We start from the raw sequence: 19876 nt of genomic DNA on the forward strand, positions 1-19876 counted from the left end.
ACAATGAAATAGTGTCATGGGATCGTTCACAGCCACCCAAGCAGTCAAGATGGGGCTGCTTCAGCATCTCATCCGAAAGGCAGCGCCTCCGACACAGCACTGGAGTCTAAGCCTTAATTTTTGTGCTCAAGTCCTGGGGCAGAATTCTCCCCCCATCGGGAGGGAAGTTGATGGGCAGGCGCGCTTCCGATCAGTGCCTCCGATTGGAGGCGCGGCGCCATTTTACGTGGGCGGGCCTTATGTGACGTCTGCAGGGAAGCTTTTTGCGCTCCCTGTGCGGGCGGGGAGAATTCCTAAAATCGAGAGTGCACATGTGCACGATGGAGCGCACTCATCTCCCTGAGGCTAAGTGCTGCCTCAGGGAGATTGGCTGTAGTTTCAAAAATATTAAAAATAGATTTTAAAAAAACGCCCCTACATGTCCCCTCATGTGATCCCCCCCCGCCCCCGTGGATGACGTTTCCTGTTTTTTCTAGTTGCCGCCGGGGCTCCTGACCTGTCCGCTAACATTAAGGTTGGACGGGCAGGTCCACTAATTACTTTAATTGATCTGTCAATGACCTCAATTGGCCATTGACAGGTCGGTGGGTGCGCAGCTGATTTTGCTGCACCCCCGCCTTCCTGAAAATTTAAATGGGGCACGGTGATGTCGAGAGTTCCGCCTGACATCACCATGTTTCATATTATGCACACCCCCCGCTCGCCGACAGTAAAATCCTGCCCCTGGAGTGGAACTTGAACCCAGAGCCTTGTGACTCAGAGGCAACAGTGCTACCCACTGAGCCACAGCATTACCATTAGCAAGTTAGTGTATCTGAAATAAACAGTAACTGTTACTCACAAAGGCACTCCAAACACTAACAGGTAAAATTGTTTTGAACAAGTGTTACATTTTCTGGAGGTCTCTGTGGAATTAATAGTCTCATTACAATTTGAGAGTCGAAGCTGCATGATAACCTTTTTAATTGGAATATGATGTTTTAAGGGAAGCCAGTGGCATGGTGCAGGGGGGTTGGGGGGGTTAGTGCGGTGGTGGAGGGGAGTTTTGGGTCGTTCGCTGAAAGGCAGGTGAAAGGCTGAGAAGGTTAGGAAACATGGGTTTCCATTGTGTCTGAAGAGTCCTAAAGTCACTGGTCCCTATTGGGTTACAGCGAGGCTATTTACACTTGGACATGTACTTGAAACCACATCATGTCAGTACAAAGGAAGGAATGTAACATATTGTATCAGTAATATGTAGGGAGGGATAGACTCACAGTTTGGTATGTGACCTTTACTGCTAAACTACACAGGTGTCACACCTCCCCCCACCAACCCCCTCCCTCGCTTTCCAACAAGCCAGATGAAGGGAGTGATCCTTGTTCCAATCTTTGTAATCATCCTTAACTTCAAGCAGAACTGATGGCAGACCTTTTTCTTTAACCTTTCTTCCGAGAGGTATCAGATGAAAATTCTTGAAGGGTATTGCACTGTGCTCAACATCTCCTGACCTGAGACTTTAATAAAGGACACTATTATATTCAGTTTCTTTTCAGGAAAATATATTGCATTTGTACTCCTTTCATGCAGGGCGACTTGAAATACTGAAACCATCCACTTAATCAACACTAGGGGGTTCTCGAGTCCAGTTAGAAATTTCAGTCAGTTTGTTATTGATATTTATGGACTCAAACCACAGCCACCTTTGGCTATCATTTTAACTTCAGTGTTATTCGCCTGATTAACCCTACAGCACACTTCAAGCATTTTCTGTTTTCATTTCATTTTATCTTTCTTTACTTTTTGTGAGAGTAAAATGGGCACGAATGAATCAGTAGCCAATTTTACATCACTCCTGACTTATCTATCTGTTGAATTCAGTGGAGATTAAAATCAGCTGAGGTGTAAATCAGGCACAATTTAGCCTATTTACACCAGCACATGCAATTAAAATTATGTTTGTTTGAATTAATAGAAATTTGTGGTTTCCTTCTTTCATGTTATTTTGTGAATCTAGTCAGTGTTGCCCAATTGACTAGAACACAATCTCAGCACAATTTACCTCACGTTAGGTTTAATGTGGATAGTTTTGGAGTAAAGCTCCCTCAATGTAGGAACGTAGGAACTGGAGTAGACCTTTTTAGCCCTTGAACTTGTTCTGCCATACAATGAGATCATGGCTGATCTGCAATCTAATTCCATATATCCATCTTTTTCTCCTATCGCTTAATACCTTTAGTTAACAGAAGTCCATCAATCTCAGATTTATCTAACATCAACTGTTGTTTGTGGAAGAGAGTTCCTAACTTCTCCCATCTTTTGGAAGTAGAAGTGTTTTGTGACTTCACTCCTAAAAGGCCTGCTTCTAATTATTAGGCACTGTCCCCTAGTCCTAGACCCCTCCCCGCCCCCCCAACCAGCAGAAATACTTTGTCTCTAATTTTACAGACAGGAGGGGGTTTAATTTAAACAGTCCTGATTTCTCCGCTCATCACCCGTCCGTAAACAGAAAGATGTTCTAGATTTTTGATTTCCCCCTTTATATGTTCTGGCATGTTTTCCCACCTCCTCAGTCTTGGCATGATCCAATTCTCTATTAATGACCCCATAGCAAACTCGAGCTAGGATGAACGAAAAGGGTTAATTTATTTGCACACACTCTAATGCGAGGGGAGGGGCACAACGTGGACTCCTTTTCATTCATACAATAAAGGTGGGATAGAGAACAGAAAGGGGTATACGACAAAGAACACAGACAAAATAAGAATTATTGCTTCACGTGAGTCCAGAGTTCAGAATCAAAGTCCATTGGTGTATTCTTTCACAGAGTCAACAGGCTGAAGACGGATGCTGGATAATCCACTTTTCCTGTAGGAACGACTTCCATGATGAAATGGGCCCATAGGGATGAATTAGTCTTGTAGGCACTGATACAGAAGTTCAAAAGTTCCAGTAGAAAACAGTGTAGGCGGGAAGCCAGGTATTCAAAAACCTGGACAGAGCCTTTTTCTGCTGCTGCCTGCTAGATGGAAAATGCAGCCTGAGCCTTTTTCTCAGCTCCACAAGGCAATATTACAGGTTCTAGCTGCTTGGGAAAGGTGTCATGTGACATGACTCCCACTTTTCCACCTTGGTTGGACAAAGGACATATATTGTCTGCCTGAATCTTTGAGAAGGTTATTGTTTCATCTGTTAATCATTTCAAAAAGAGATTTCAGAGTTCTTTGTCCTCATAGATGGATCATCTCTGCTGGCCAGGGGCCTGGCCTTAGAAATGTTAAGGGCCTTTGTACAAGTCCTGGGGATTTGATCTCTGCTGGCACAGGGGCATTCGTGCCTCTTTCAAGATAACAAGGTTGCTGCTGTTCTGAAGGCCAAAACTTCCTTTTGTGTGAATCATAGTCTATCATGGCTTCAGTCAGTTTAAAGGTTTTGTCCAGCTTTAAGAAAAATAATTTTATATGTTAGCCAGGACACAATCTATACTATTTGTTCCTTTAATACCTTTAAAGTTTCAATCAAGTCACTTCTTAACCACCCAAATTCTAGGGATCATGAGCCTAGTTTATGTAGTCTCACCTTGTACTTTAACCCTTAGAGTCTTGGCATCATTCTGGTAAAACTACAGGACACTCCCACCGAGGCCAATATACCCTCCCTGAGGTGGTGTCCAGAACTGAGCACAGTGACTCCAGATATGGTCTAACTAGAGTTCTGTATGGTTAAAGCACAACTTCCATCGCTTGTGTTCTAGTCCTCTGGATAAAAAGGCCAGCATTTGATTAGCCTTTTTGACTGTTTTCTGTATCTGCCTGCGGCATTTTAATGTTCAGTGTCAATGGTTCGTAAGCTGTTTGGACTTCCATGTTTCTAGTTTCTCGCCCTGTAGAAAGAACCCTGTTCTATCCTTTCTAGCGCCAAAGTGAATAACCTCATTCTTGTCAATATTAAATAAACTTTCCAAGGTTTTGCCCATTCAGTTAATCGGTTTTTTTTTTTGCAATTCTATGCTTCTATCTACATAACTTCTAGGGCTGAATTTTTCACCGAGTGGGCAGACGCGCGCCTGACCCGCTCGAGTGTAAAATGCCACACGATGACACCAGGCGAGCGTCTTAACATTATCACGCACTCACGCAATATTTCAGTCGGCGGGCAAGGGTGTGAGTGGGTAGCGCGCCCGCTGACAGTTAACAGGCCTATTAAGGCCATTAAAGTATTAATTGAATTCAATTTTTCACTGCCCGCCCAACCTTACGATTGGCGGGCAGGCGAATCGATGTGGCGGCCTGTGGATTTTTTTATGAAACCTTGTCCATGGAGCCACATGAGCAGGGACATGTTTTTAACGTTTGTAAGCTTTTCATTGTTGGTTTTAAAAATCTTCAGCTCCCTGAGATATGACCTAACTATGTGCCTCGGGGAGCTTTCATCGTGCGCACCCACACGAACGCGCAAACTTCCGTGCTCGGCCCTCGTCCCAGCAGCACTCAGCCTTGTAGCGCATTTCATTGGCCGTTAATTGGCCAGCCAATGTGAAATCGGTGTTGGGGCCCGATCGCGGGCGGTGGGCGACTTCATGACCGCTGCACCCACCTGACGAGATATAAATCGTGCCAATAATGCCACCTATCTTTGTGTCACCGAAAAACTGACATGTGGCTCTATAGAATTAGCAATCAAGGTCAAGCTGCCTGGCTTACATTTCAAACAATGCTGTCAGTCACCAGTGGTGCCTTCATCATGGCAAAGCCACTTGCCAACCAATCAGCACACTCTTCACATACAGTATAAATTGTTGTTTTCTCCCTTATATTGGTATTCTTGTGAGTCTCCTGATAAGTGCAAGACGAAAATCTTAGACATGTCTCTTTTTTCAGCAATGCTCAAGTTTTTTACTACCAAATGACTATAAATCATAAATACACTGAATAGTTGAGATCCCAATCCAGATACCAATGGAATATCACATTCTGCCAACTATCCCTACTCCATGTCTCCGGCTGCTGAAACAATTTCCTGGCCAGGCAATAATTTTCCTTCAGTTCCATGGGCTGCAACTTTAGCAAACCATCTCTTAAGAGAGACTTTATCAAATGCCTTTTGAAAGACACACAAATAACATCCATAGACATTTCCCTGTCCACTCCTTTAGTAATTTCTTCTAAAATGACAATCATCTACAAATGCACCAATGCCACATTTTCTCTTTCAACACCAGCCAACCCACAAAATCTCTGATTGAAGTTGCTAGTTTAGTGTTGAATATGGGGCAGTTTTATACTGTGGCCAAGCGCTCAATAGAAGTTGAGGTTCATCAAACTCATTTCATTCCAGAACCCAAAGAGTAAGTATGGGCTCTAAGATAGGGCTGGAATGTCCAGGCATTGAAGATTAATTTCCAGGACCCTGCTGTGAATAATCCTGGAAAAAAGAAATCACAGAACCACAGTGCAGAAGAGGCCCATTGGCCCATCGAGCCTGCACCAACACGTGAGAAACATCTGACCTACCTACCTAATCCCATTTACCAGCACTTGGCCCATAGCCTTGAATCTTATGATGTGTCAAGTGCTCATCCAGGTACTTTTTAAAGGATGTGAGGCAACCCGCCTCCACCACCCTCTCAGGCAGTGCATTCCTGACCGTCACCACCCTCTGGGTAAAAAAGCTTTTCCTCACATCACCCCTAAACCTCCTGCCTCTCACCTTGAACCTATGACCCCTTGTGACTGACCCTTCAACAAAGGGAAACAGCTGCTCCCTATCCACCCTGTCCATGTCTTTCATAATCTTGTATACCTCGATCAGGTGACCCCTCAGTCTTCTCTGCTCCAACAAAAACAACCCAGGTCTGTCCAACCTCTCTTCATAACTTAAATCCCAGGCAACAGCCTGGTGAATCTCCTCTGCACCCCCTCCAGTGCAATCACATCCTTCCTATGAGGTGGCGACCAGAACTGCACACAGTGTTCCAGCTGTGGCCTCACCAAGGTTCTATACAACCCCAACATGACCTCGCTACTTTTGTAATCTATGCCTCGATTGATAAAGGAAAGTGTCCGAAATGCCTTTTTCACCACCCCACTAACATGCTCCTCTGCCTTCAGAGATCTATGGACACACACACCAAGGTCCCTTTGTTCCTCAGAACTCCCTGGTGTCATGTCATTCATTGATTACTTCCTTGTCAAATTACTCCTTCCAAAGTGTATCACCTCACACTTTTCAGGGTTCAATTCCATCTGCCACTTATCTGCCCGTTTGACCATCCCATCTATATCTTCCTGTAGACCAAGACACTCAATCTGGGTGGTGGAATAGCATTTGACTGACAGTCAAGAGTTATCTGATGAGGTAATGAAGGAGCATTTTGATTTCCAATCGGCATGTGATGATGGTGCACTGTGAGGATGGACATGTCAGAAAACCAACGGTGAGAACAAGGATGCGAGTTGGTTGGAAGCAGGGGAACCTGTGATGAAAACACCACCCGGCCAATCTTTGTGTCATCTGCAAACTTACTAATCCTACCCGCCACATAGTCATCTATGTCGTTTATATAAATGACAAATAATAGGGGACCGAGCACAGATGCCTGTGGTACATCACTAGACACTGGCTTCCAGTCACTAAAGCATCCTTCTGTCATCATCCTCTGCCTCCTACAACTAAGCCAATTTTGAATCCACCTTATCAAATTACCCTATATCCCATGTGCATTTGCCCTCTTTATAAGTCTCCCATGTGGGACCTTGTCAAAGGCTTTGCTGAAATCCATATAAACTACATCAACTGCACTACCTTCATCTACACACCTGGTCACCTCCTCAAACAATTCAATCAAATTTGTTAGACATGACCTCATAAGGAATTCTTAAAAAAATATGAATTTCTTTTTTCATTTTCTTTGAACATGCCTATTGGTCAGGTACAAATACATAGGTAACGGGGAGGCTGGGTGGGGGAATGGTGTTTGACTGACAGCCAAGAGTTATCTGATGAGGTAATGAAGGAGCATTTTGATTTCCAATCGGCATGTGAGGATGGCGCACTGTGAGGATGGACATGTCAGAAAACCAACGGTGGGAACAAGGATGCGAGTTGGTTGAAAGCATGGGAACCTGTGATGAAAACACCAAAAATGTATTCAACCTGAGTTTACAACCCTTGCCATACAACCAACAGACAGAGGAAATGTTGATCCTATCAAACTGGGCTAGCTTGCAACCCAGATTCCAGAGAGGAAAGGATGATGTTTAACCCAGTGCACCAGCTGGTCCCCTGTGGTTCATTATATTTTGTTTAGAAAGTTCCATTGTGTCGCTCGTGCAATGTGCCATCTTTCAGCTGACAGGCTAAAAACTGCTGGAGTGTCTGACAATACATATCGGTGCTGAGGGGTATGTGAAATGAATGTGGGAACGAGCTTCAATTTAATGTTCTTTTCTCCTCTGTAGAACAATAAGATGGCCAGTACATGCTAGTTCCCCAAATGGCTGAGATTAGGAACTCAGAGGCAATTTAGGGACTCATGGGTTTAAGCCTCCATCCAAGGCACCGTGCACTGATGTTCCAGTAGGCCAGTTTTTAACTCAACATGCCTAAAAGAAACACGGTGGTAGAAGAGATAAAATAGCTGTCGAATTTACTGCCTCATCACTGCTCTTGCCATCATGCTCACTAGGGCTGCAGGATGTTTTGTCGACAGAAGGCACTGCAGCAACTCCCAAATACAATGCCTACTTTCCACTCAGCTTTACTGAATAGTGAGGCTCCAGATAAATAATAGAAAAATTATTTTTGTGGGGTGCAGATAATTGAGCCGCTGTTCTCCTCCGGGATCCATAAGAGTACTGTGGGCTGCTGTCATCCTGGGCCAGTTGAGGAGGCAGTGCGCAAAAAAACAAAGAACAGGCATTTTTATATCATCTTAATACATCCTCAGGATGTCCGAAATCATTTTGCATTCCGCCAACTTCATTTGAAATGCATCCACTCTTGTTATGTAGACAAAATACATCAGCGGCATCCTAATAGGACAGTCAGGACGCCAGGGAGAACTTCCTTCTCTTCTTCAAATAGTGCTATGGCGACTCCAACATATATTTGAATGGCGAGCCAGGAGCTTTGGTTTATTGGCTCACCTGAAGGATGGCACCTCTGACAATGCAGCACCCCCAGTATTGCACTGAATGCCACTCAGGAATATCTCTTCCACTCTTGCGCTGATGTTTAAACCACATGATGCAAAGTATGGTAGAGGGTAAAATTCTCAAATGTGAGGAAACTACAAAAGAAGTTTGGGGATAGGCCAGGATGAGACATGGGCCAGAATTTTTAACTCGGTGGGCGGGGGACGCACCCTATCCGCTCGAGCGTAAAATGACAGGCGCTGATGTTGGGTGAACCTCCTGATGTAAACGCGCAGTTGCGCGATATTTCAGTCAGTGGGCACGCGTGGGAATCAGCATTGTGCCCGTTGATAATTACATGGGTTATTAAGTTCCTTAAAAAGATAATTAACTTAAATTTTTTGCCGCCTGTTCAACCTCACAGTTGGCAGGTAGCCGGGCATCCATAGGTGGGATGAGGTTTCCAACAGCAAATAAAAATAAAACGTTTTACATTTCATTTATAACATGTTCCTGCTCATGTGACAGATTCACATGAGGGGACGTGTTTTATAGCATTTAAAAAAATTTTTTTTTTGAAACCTGTTCATCTCCCTGAGGCAGCTCTGCGCCTCAGGGAGATTTTCAAGCGTGCACTTGCACGCATGCCCGAAGCTCGCGCTCAACCTCCTCTCCCCGTTTCACGCTGGGCGGCCTTAATTGGCCCATCAGCGTGAAATCACAGTCCAGCCCCGGTGGCTGTCGGCTTCCCTACCACCCCCGCCCTCCCCCGCTGAGCCCGCCCAACAAGGGGAAAATTCGGCCCATGGATTTGATAGGCAGCCTCCGTAGTGGTTCATGTGGTGTTGGATTATTTCCTTTAAAATTCCTACAAGCCCAGTGTCGACAACACATCAGGGTAGGTCTTTTCACCACTTGCGTGACAATCTGTGGATCGCCACTCTTTGTAAAACATGCCCAATTTTCATTCCTTGGATGTCAAAAATGTGATACTTGGCATAAGAAAGCCGCTTTTTACTTTTACTTTCATTGTAAAAGCTTCCAATAAATAAAGAAGGCAATCAAATGAATTACATTTTTTTGAAAAACCTTTCTAATGCCAGCTTGGTCTTTCACTAGCACATAAAACTTAGGACTGAAAAATATTGTATTATAATACATTAAAATTGCAAGAACATTATGAAACTAATATCTCTCTTTTAACATTTTTGTCAGAGAAACCTAGAGAGTCCAGAGTCACATTATCAGTTGAAGGGATTTAGTTGGGTGATTGGTTCAATTCTCAGCACACATCCAGGCTTACAACAGTGATTATTTCAACAACAGTTAGGCTGGGCATTCACACAATGCGTGGTAAGTCTTTGTTGGAAGAGACACAAGGGTTTTCCATGTACCTATGACTTACTGTTTGCGGCTTGGCCTCTCCTCCACTACCAGGGCTTCACTGAAATTCTACAAAGAACATAAGTGCCAGAGAAACTATCTTTAGAAACTGAGAATGTAACTGGAATTCGTTGAGTTTTTTTTCAGAAAGGTTACTTTGGTCAATTATATTCTAAAAAACAGTATGTTTACATGTGGGACAAATAAAATATTTTGATTTCAGGTTTGTCATTATGTCATTTTAATTTTTTTCCAGCATTTTAGATGGTTCCACTGTTCACACTTTTTATATATACTTGGTCCAACTCAAAGCTCAAAAACCGCCAAAAAAAAACCCAAAGTGACTAACATAAACAATAAAAATGCTGGAAGGACTGCATGTATTGAAATGTTGAGGGAAGTATTGAATACAAATATGCTTCATTAAGCAGAAGCGTTTAGTAACACTAAATACTGTTGCATGTAAGATATTTGCTAAAGAAAGAAAGATATAAATTAGCTTAATTTTTTTCTTAAACTTCATATATATATTTACATATATTTGGTACATTTAACCTTTGTATAAAAGCACATACCCTAAACAGTTGTATATCAAAATTAATGAATTGTGTGGCATGTATGTGTTACCATTTATTATTTTTTTGTATAACTGTAATGTGTGAGGTTTATGAACATGCAGTGGGTACTGAAATCTATAGAGGAATTGTCCTGGTCTGTGTCTCAATCAAATCACAAAAACAGATTATCTGGTTGTTTTCACATTGCTGTTTGTGGCAGCTTGCTGTGCGCAAATTGGGATACTATGCTTCCTACATTACAACAGTAACTACACTTATAAAAATGTACTTCATTGTCTGTGAAGTGCTTTGGGAAGTCCTGTGGTCATGAAAGGTGCTATATAAAGGAATTAGATCATTATCTGAAAAGGAGGGGAAAAATGGGCTACTGGGAAAAGGAAGGGGAATGACACTACATGAATTGCTCTTGCAGAGAGCCAGCACTTACATGAGGGGATGAATGGTCTCCTTCTGTACTGCTATGATTCGATGAATACAAGTCTTTGTTTCTTTCTAAGGAATCTGAGCCTAGCATTGCACTACTCCTCCTTCAGGTACCATCCCCTGAAAGGGCATTGGTACCCATGAACTTCTGCTGCATTTTTCCATGATCATGCTAGGCAAAGTACTGCAGTGGTTTGCCATTGCCTTCTGCAGAATGGCTGACCAGGAAACTCCCCCACTCTTACCATCTGTCATTAGGTGTATTGGAAGGATTTACAGTCTGATAATCAACCTGTTTGGCCACATTTTGAATGCTCCTTCCATGGCTATCAAATCCCAGAGCAGGCCTTAAACCTGGAGCTTCAGACCCAGAGGTAAGGATGCTATCCTGCATTCCACTACTAGGAGATGTGATCTTAAATAAATCAGAAGCGTTCAGGCACTTAATCTAAGCAGTGATTTCAAGTAAAATGCATATTAAGATTTTGAAAATGGATATGTCAAATAATTGTAACTAACAGGAGCTGTTTGCAGATTTTTTCAAATATGTTCTTTTATCATTTTCAATGTTACATTTTAGTAACTACCACTTTGAATTATTACAAAGAGTTTACAGCATAGAAACAGGCCATTCGGCCCACCTGGTCTATGCCAGCATTTATGCTTCACACAAACCTCCTCCCACCCTACTTCATTGCAACATAATCTTCCAGTATCAACATAACCTTCTAGATTATATTTTGGCATAACAGCATATTATTTAATAAATTAATGACAGGGAAAAAAATCCCTGGATGCTGAAAAGCAGGGAAACTACTTCAGTAGTAATTAACACTATTAATACTGGACTCCCCCAAGTCATATAGCTATGGCAAAATGCAGTGTTTGACGTGAGTAGGTTTTCATTCACAGGCCAACGCTGACTTCCTTTGCAAAGCCCTATACTGCTCCCTAGTGTAAGCCGTGAAAATATCATCCACTCCACAACACAAATCTGCTTGGTGAGCTATAGTGGTTTTGTACTGTGTACAGCCTTGATTCCTGAAGGGATGGTGATGTCAAAGAGGAATGACATTTGTTTGCCAAGTACATTAAAATTGTGCATCGGATTGCATTGCAGCAATATAAACAATCCGTGATAAGCAACACTACTAGTGAATTTTCACCTGAGTTTGTCTTTTGCTCCTTTTTGCATTTTTGTATTTTACATAAAATTGAATGTAAAACTTACCTTGATTCAGCTTCTGGCTGTGCCAGGAGTTGACTTTAATAAAGCATTAATAATAAACTATTAATAATAAAAATGTTATTGTGTTATGCATGACGACAAAGAAGAAAGTTCTTAACAAATTGTTTAAAGCCGTCAGCTGAAATCCCTGTGTTTACTCCTTTAGTACAGTCATTAGCCCAACTACTTAAAATGGATTAACAATATTAAAATGGCAAGTTTGGTTATCTCAGCTTCTGCTGGTCCAGCATGTAGGAGCACCAATACTCAGTGCCTTATAAACGCCATCAGAAATGCTTTCTGGCCAGCACTTCAATGCAGGAAAGCTGGACTCCAAGCTCTGCAGGATGCCTTGATGGAGCCAGAATCCTCCATGCTTCTCGACAACGACAGGAGTCTGTCTGGTAGGCCTGCCAATGAACAACCATCCAGGTGTGCCTTGGCATCAGCATTTTCCTATTGTGAAGTCCCCATCACATTCCTCACCTGAGTCTCCCACAGCAGAACCCATCTGCAGCCTGGCCCTCTGGTGGGCTGGTGCACGTGCTATCCTTTCCCTAACCCACTTGTACCCAGTGACTCACCACAGGTTGATCCATACTAGTCTCTAAAGTTCATGGAGTGCCCAAGTCTGAGCTGGTGGCTTTGAGTATCAGATCAAGTGACAGTGCCTCTTCATCAGTGCTGTACTCTCTCACTCTCTTCCTACTGAGGCTGCTGTGGCTGGGCAGGCCACAGCTCCAGGGTTACTAAAAGCAGAAACTCAGAAGGGGAGGGGGGGAGGTTTGTTTTTCATTTGTTCATGAGATGTGGGCATTGCTGGCTAGGCCAGGATTTATTGCCCATGCCTAATTGCCCTTGAGAAGGTGGTGGTGAGCAGCAGAGGGCATTTAAGATAAAAACAAAAAAACTGCGGATGCTGGAAATCAAAAACAAAAACAGAATTACCTGGAAAAACTCAGCAGGTCTGGCAGCATCGGCGGAGAAGAAAAGAGTTGACATTTCGAGTCCTCGTGACCCTTCGACAGAACTAGTTGAGAAGGAGCATAAGGCAGGAACATACCACAATCCTCAATGTTCTCGGCAAAGCCAGATACAACAGGTTCTGTTCAGCGTTGCCCATGGTATGGAGAACAATCTCCTCTGTCGTGCTCAGTGGATGAAGGCATGCCTTTACCCCAGCCCAGTTCTCTGTTGCTCCCTGCAGTTATCAGTTACCTTGTCCTGCAGTGTGACAGCCATGGTTGATTAGCTGGAAGTATGTGGAGGCAGTGAGAGATGGGTGAGAGGCCGGCAGCATTGTTAGGAGTGTGAGAGGGAAGTGGAGTAACTGAGCATTAGGACCTGAGACCTACCTGCTGGGGGCTGCTGATGGGTGAGTGATGGGGGTGTGGTGCATTGAGCAGTGTGAGATGCTGATGATTTGGTGGGTAGGAGATGTTATGCAAAGAGCCTGTGGCCTCGGCAGTTGAATGCATGGCCACTAAAGGCAAAGCAATGAAAGTCAGAGATGCTCAGGAGGCCAGAGTTGGAAGTGTGCATAGATCTCTTGGAGGGTTATGGCATGAGAAATAGGGAGTGACGAGGCTGTGGGAGATTTAAAAGCAAGGGCGGGAATTTTAAATCGGAATCAAAATGCACTGTGAACTCTTTTGGGCTGGAGACCAGTTAAAGCCACTCACAATCTAGTAGCAAACAGTGATGGGATTAAGAGGCTGTGGCTTCTCACCATCACTACCCCCTCCCTCCGCAATTGTTCACCTGACTGCCACTGACACACACAATCTGCTGTCCACTCGCGACATCGATCTAATCTGATTTGACCTGAATAGGTATCACTGAAGCAACAGTTGCAAAAGGACATTAAAATAAACCATCATTTCACCATGAGTTTATCCCAGGAGTCGTTCAGCCAAACAATTCAGGAAAATTCAAAATCCTGTTCCCAGGTTTTCCACGAGAGTGCAAGAGGACGGTCATTTTGGTGAGAACGGGGTTGGGTTGGGTTAGGATGTCCATCGCTATAACTAAAAAAGCCCATCAGCCTTCAAGCTCCAACTTTAATCAGAGGTGTGGGAGGCTGAACTGGGCAACTGGGCACTGCCTCCACATACTTCCACCCCCCCCCCCCCCCCTCCCCCGCCACCCCCCACCCCCACACCCCAACACCCCAACCCAACCCCCATGTCGATTTTAACACCCAGCTCTCATTTTAATGTTTGCGCACAGAGACCTGCCTGAAGCCGGCAGTGGGTGTTGCAGAGGGCAGAGGGCAGGAATGGGAAACTGCACCTCGGTAAGGATATGTTGGCCTTGGAAGGGATGCAGCACAGATTCGCCAGAATGATACTGGGGTTGAAAGGGGTAAATTGTGAGAACCGGTTACAGAGATTACATGTGTACCCTCCTGAGAACAGAGGATTAAAGGATGATTTAATTGAGATGCTTAGGGTGGTCGAAGGAGTTCATTGGTAGAAAGAAATGACTTTCTGTGGTGAGAGGGTCTGGAATGAGGAGAATTGACCTTAAAATTAGAGCTTGGTTGTTCATGAATGATGTCAGAATGTATTTGTTCACAAAGTGTGGTGGAAATGTCTCCTCAAATACTGTTGTGTTTGAGGGTCAATTGAAAATTTCAAAACTGAGTTTTTTGGAAGGCACATTAAGGGTTATCAAACTCCGACGAAGCTAAGTTATTGATCAGCCACGACCTCACTGAATGGCAGGACTGTACCAAGAGGCTGAATGGCCTACTTTCCAGGTCCCGATGCATCTTGCAGTCATGATTCTACTTGCCACCATCATTCGTTGGCAGGTCATGCGAGCCTTAGTTGACCCAGAGTTAAAACCACATGCACAAGATATTTTTGGACTCTGACTTTGCCTCTGCAAGTAGCTCCCAATTGCCTGGGCCAGGCAGTTGTGCCAAAGTCAGAAAAATGTGTTAGCCGGGATTCAGTTGGTCAATCTCTTGCCTCTGAGTCAAAAGGTTGTGGCTCCAAGTCACATTCCAAGGATTTGAGCTCAATAGTCTAGGCTACCACTGTAGTTCGGTGCTGAGAGAGTGCTGCACTGTCAGAGGTGCGGTCCTTCAAATGAGACATTAAACCGAGGCCACATCTACCCTGACTGATGGGTATGAAAGATCCCATGGCACTATTACAAAGAAGAGTATGGGAGTTCGTCCTAATGTCGTGGCCAATATTTATCCCTCAATAAATATCATTAAAACTGGCCATTATCATTCTCAAGTTTGTGGGAGCTTGCTGTGTGCAAATTGGCTGCTGCATTTTCACGTTACAAAGGTGACTACACTCCAAGAAGGATTTTATTCGGTGCTAAGCACATTGGGATGTCCTGGGGTCGTGAAAGACACGATATAAATGTAAACCTTTCCTTTCCTCTTCAGCTACTTTTTTGATCTCAAGGATGGAACCTCACAGCCATTGGATTTGCATTGGCTGCAGTGTAACTACAGCTAACCTGGAGTGAGCAGAATATTTTTGTATCCTATTCACATTATTTATTGGGGTGAACAACACAAGTGGCCAGATGATGGAGCTCCTCTGATCCACGGACTTTGCAGTGTGATGGTACTCAAGTGGCCACTAGGTGGGGTGCTTCACAGTAGAAAAAAACTTGGCCACTCCACCTCCCTGCAGAACATTGAAGTGGCGCAAAAGTCAGTTCATGAGGCTGTATTTTTTGGGTACTTTCAGTTTCTATTTTTCATATCAAAGCCAGGAAATAAAACTCAAGGAAAACCAATAATTATCAGAGTTGATTTTTGAACATCACCAAACCTTAAGAAAACAAATAATGGACTAACACTAATAATGGACAGCCCACAAATATTTTGCACAGTTAACAGATGCCACGTTATTATCTTTAATATCTTTCCCCTAAGTATTAAAATGCAGATCTCCATGATCATAAAATACTGTCAAGCAATTTTAGCAGCAAAGTATGCTTATAATCTCTGTGACTGGATTGTGTGCTACAAAAATGTTGACCGATAAATATGTGTTCAAAGCGTATGTTTTAAGTCTGACTTATGAAGCAGTTGATCCTAAAATTTAACTTTGCCATGTGTAACATGAACAGAGGTTGTGGTCTTTGTACGCAGTGAATGCATTTTGATAATAGCTATATTCACTGTCAAGGCCTTTCAACAGTCTGGATGTAACAGATGTGGTACAGAGATATTTCTCTGGTATTGATTTGTGGTGAAGAGACAATGGAAAATTTCGAGGAGTCTTTTCCCCTAAATTTTAGGATAAAGTTTGTTTTTAACCAAAAAATACCTGTGAATTTTATGGGCAAAACATGATTTTAAAGCTCCCTAAGTATGTAGCTTCCTGGAACGCAATCTGATTTGTCACTAGCCCTAAAAATTGACATTCATTCCTGATTAGATTGCAAGAACTGGTTACGTGTCAATAACATTTCCCCAGACTGGATTTCAGGTGCTGTAGAAACTCCCACTGCTTCCCCTCAGATTGTTCTGATACAGTTAAGGGGGAGATCAGTGTGGGTGTCACTTGACTCCAGTAACTTTAAATGTAAGTTTAAAGTATACGTCAGCCACAAAATGCAGGACAAAGCCAAGCCGGCAAATTAAGGCCCCATCAGTCTACTCTCAATCATGAAAGGCCTCATAGATTGTGCTATCAAGCTGCACTCACCGATAACCTGCTCACTGATGCTCAGCTTGGGTTCTACCAGGGCCACTCGGATGCAGGTCGTATTCCGGCCTTCATCCAAATATGGTCAAAGAGCTGAATTCTAGAGGTGAGGTGACCATGACTGTCATTGACATCAAGGCAGCACTTAAACTGAGTGTGTCATCAAGGAGCCCTAGCAAAACTGAAGTCAATGGGAATCAGGGGGAAAACTCTCCACTGGTTGGAGTTATACCTAGCACAAAGAAGATGGTTGTGGTTGTTGAAGGACAATCATTTCAGGCCCAGAACATCGCTGCAGGGCAGTGTCCTAGTCCCAAACGCCTAAAAAATATATAAGATGCTCTGCAGCAACTCGTCACGGGTTCTTTGACCTGCCACCTAGAAGAGCATGGGCAGCAGGCTCATAGAATTGGAAGTTCCCCTCCAAATCATGCATTGCTCTCAACTGAAAATACATCCTTACTTGAGCATCGTCACTGGGTCAAAATCCTGGAACTCCCTCCCTGACAGCACTGTGGGTCTACCTGCACCACATGGACTGCAGTGGTTCAAAAGAATGGCCCTCTACCACTTTCTCAAGCAGCAATTAGGATGGGCAGTAAATGTTGTGAAGCCTAGATTCCCAAGAGCAAATAAAAAAACAAGCAAATGGTAGGCATGAGGTTATTTTGTGCAGCATGAATTAATGATGGGGATAGCACAGGGAAGGGAGTAGTGTCCAGTCTAGAACTAGTGTAGGTATAATCTTTCCTACTGCCTATTAGGGGTCACGTGACTGTTCTTGATGAATGAGTTCTGAGCACGGGTAATCTGCGGTGCTTCCTAGTCATGGACCTGGTTGAAGCGTGTAGCTTCTAAAAGAGTTCTGTAATAAAGTTATCTGTTTCAAGTGGAAACCCATTCGGTAGGTCAAGTTTATTACATTTGGCGACGAGGGTAAAATAGCGCCGACACTGCGCCTCGCCTTGTGAATGTGAGTAGATCAGTTCTTAAGAAAAAAAGAAAAGTATACTCACTAGCCATGCCACTCTTCGATAGAATCAACCCTTATGACGCGTCCATGGGGGACTGCAGCCAATATGTAGAGCGCCTTGGTTTTTTTTCATGGTGAATGAAATTACTGCGGAGGAGAAGCAGAAAGTAATTCTTTTGAGTGTCTGTGGGGGCAAGGTATATAACCTCATCTGCAGTCTGACGGCCCTGAATGTTCAGAATTCTAAATCTTTTAACGACCTCGTGAAGACTCATTTCAGTCGAAGCCATCGGTAATAATGCAGAGGTTTCAGTTTAACTCCGGAGTAAGGGCCCTGGGAGAGTCCATTGCAACTTATATAGCGAAGCTGAAGCAGTTGACTGAGCACTGCGACTTCAAAGACACACTCAACGATTTGTTGCGGGACTGATTATTTTGTGGTGTTCACGATGACACCATCCAGCATCATTTATTCGCAGAAGTTAATCTTGATTTGAAGCGCACCGTGGAAATAGCACTCGCCAATAGAAAGTGCTGTGAAGGACACACAGGCTTTACAGAATGTGCAACATGGCGGCGTTCTTCAGTTGGGGCAGGAACCTACACCCAGGAGGGGCACAAAAACCAGGCCCACAGCAACGAATCGAGAGACAGTCTCTGCTGCTCGAAAAACGAAATAGCCTAGTGGAAGCATTTCAGCAGCAACTCCGAAGTTAACCGGAGTAACCACGTACCAGACACCTGCAGATTCAAGGAGGCAGAATGCCACTACTGTCACAAAAACGGGCACGTTATAAAGCAACGCAAGGTGAAATCGAGGTAGCCCATCAGACAGCAAACCAAGGAGATTGAAGTGAATAATGTAATAGAACTTGAAGCTGCCGATAGTGATAACTATTCCCTGTACAATGTCAAAGCAGTGAAAACTGAACCAATAACCATCACCTTTCAAGTGAATGGGAAGCCACTAATAAAGGAGATAGATATGGGAGCCTCAACCATAGTGGTGGGAGAACACACATTTAAATACCTAAATGAAGGTACCCAGCCACTGAATCTAGAGCAAACCATGCCTCAACTGAAGACAAAAACTGGAGAGTCAATACAGGTAAAGGGCATCTCCACAGTACCTGTGTCCTATAGACAACAGACAGCCCAGCTTCCAGTGATCGTAGTGACCGGTGGAGAACTTTAGTCTTCTGGCTGAGACTAGTTACAAAAAATTAAGCTCAGCTAGTTTGAAATATTTCCTGTGAGAGCAAAAGGAGTTCCTGAGCTGCTAAAGAAATATGACAGTGTACTTCGTGATGAATTAGGAAAGTTAAAAGGCTTGCAAGCAAAAATATATGTAGATTCTCAAGCGCCACCCCATTTCTTTAAGGCCAAACCTGTGCCTTATGCCCTAAAGGAGAAGGTGGATGCAGATTTGTACCGCTTAGAAAAGCTGGGCATCATCCAACCAGCCAATTTTTGGAATGGGCAGTGCCCACAGTCCCTGTGATGAAACCTAATCAAACAATTCGCTTTTGTGGGGACTACAAATTGGCGGTCAACAAGGCAGCCAGACTAGATAAATATCCTATCCTGAAGAGAGACGATTTGTACGTAAAGCTAGCTGGCAGCAAACCCTATACCAAACTGGACATGAGCCATGCATACCAACAGCTAGAGCTGGATAGCACATCTAGAGGGTGTGTAACAATCAAGATGCACAAGGGCCTATATCAATATACAGTCCTACCCTTTGGTGTATCATCTACATGTGGAATCTTCCAAAGGACCATGGAAAGTCTATTGCAAGGACTTCCCTGAGTAGATGATGTTCTGATCACAGGGTCAATGGAAGCCGAACATTTGGCCAACCTGGAAGAGGTTTGAAGAAGATTTTTGGAAGCCGGTGTACAATTAATGAAAACGAAAGGTACATTCCAATTGCCGGAAGTCATTTACCTGGGTCACTGGGTGGATGCCACGGGGTTACATCCAGTAGAGAGAAAGTCAAGGCAATCAAAGAGGCGCCCACTCTGTCCAGTGTAACTGAACTCAAGTCTCTTTTGAGCATGATCAATTATTATAGCTGCTTCTTGCCAAACTTGTCAACAATGTTAGCACCATCACACCTGTTATTGAGAAGGAATCGTCATTGGTCATGGAAGGCACAACAAGAAGCCTTTGTGAAAGTCAAGAAGCTATTACATTCATCATGTCTACTGGTACATTATGACCCATCAAAAGAAGTAACATTGACCTGAGATGCGTCTCCTTACGGTGTGGGAGCTGTGTTGTCACACAGGATGGAAGATGGTTCCGAAAGGTCAATTGGCTATATCCCCAGAACCCTATCTGTAGCCGAGAAGGGTTATTCACAACTAGAAAAGGTCAGTGATATTCGGAGTGAAGAAATTCCACCAGTACCTGCATTGACGACATTTCACCATTCAGTGAGGAGAAAGCCATTCCGCCAATAGCTTCAGCAAGAATTCAATGTTGGG

The sequence above is a fragment of the Carcharodon carcharias genome, chromosome 12, assembly GCF_017639515.1.
Source record: "Carcharodon carcharias isolate sCarCar2 chromosome 12, sCarCar2.pri, whole genome shotgun sequence".
NCBI classification, from domain to species: Eukaryota; Metazoa; Chordata; class Chondrichthyes; order Lamniformes; family Lamnidae; genus Carcharodon; species Carcharodon carcharias.